Source organism: Octopus bimaculoides, chromosome 18 (assembly GCF_001194135.2).
Source record: "Octopus bimaculoides isolate UCB-OBI-ISO-001 chromosome 18, ASM119413v2, whole genome shotgun sequence".
NCBI classification, from domain to species: Eukaryota; Metazoa; Mollusca; class Cephalopoda; order Octopoda; family Octopodidae; genus Octopus; species Octopus bimaculoides.
In genome coordinates, this window is record NC_068998.1 from 11673819 (window position 1) to 11674440 (window position 622).

The 622-nt window shown below is 35.9% G+C and overlaps 1 protein-coding gene across 1 annotated transcript in view; it reads right to left on the reverse strand.

The window, feature by feature from the left end:
• LOC106880796 (1-phosphatidylinositol phosphodiesterase) overlaps positions 1-622 on the reverse strand; it is a 6810-nt gene that overhangs the window by 4950 nt on the left and 1238 nt on the right. The window lies entirely within an intron of this gene.

The window sequence follows — 622 nt, forward strand, 5'->3', positions numbered from 1 at the left end:
AATGTATGCGAGAACAAGGACGAAAAAATAATGGAGAAATGTTACACAGCTAAAAATACAAACAGCAAGACAATATATATTGAGTTGGTGCATAATTATTGCGGCATTTTTTTTTTCCAACAAATTTTATTCAACAAAAACAATGACAATATTTAACAAAAATATCTTTAAATGACGGTCTGACCGTCTGCCAAGCAAATGGGAAGCAGTAATTGAAGTAGATGGTGAATATGCTCCGGAATAATCACTTAAAGATGTTTTTGTTACATGTTGTCTTTGTTGAGTAAAATTTGTTGAAAAAAAAAAAAGCCGCAATAATTATGCACCAACTCAATATATATTGTCTTGCTGTTTGTATTTTTAGCTGTGTAACATTTCTCCATTATTTTTTCGTCCTTGTTCTCGCATACATTCGCTTGCTTTCTTCCAAAGAATCTAGTGCTCTTAGCTCAGATTTTCTTGGGGCCGGCCAGATTGGAGCAGTCTTGAGTGTAACCGGCCAAAACTGCAAAGATGATCTGGAACTCGACTGACGATGGAAAGCTCCGAATGACCCTTCCTTGTATTTTCCTGTCCTTCTTTGTATCGCCTAACTGTCTATGTATTGTTGTCGCCTGTATAT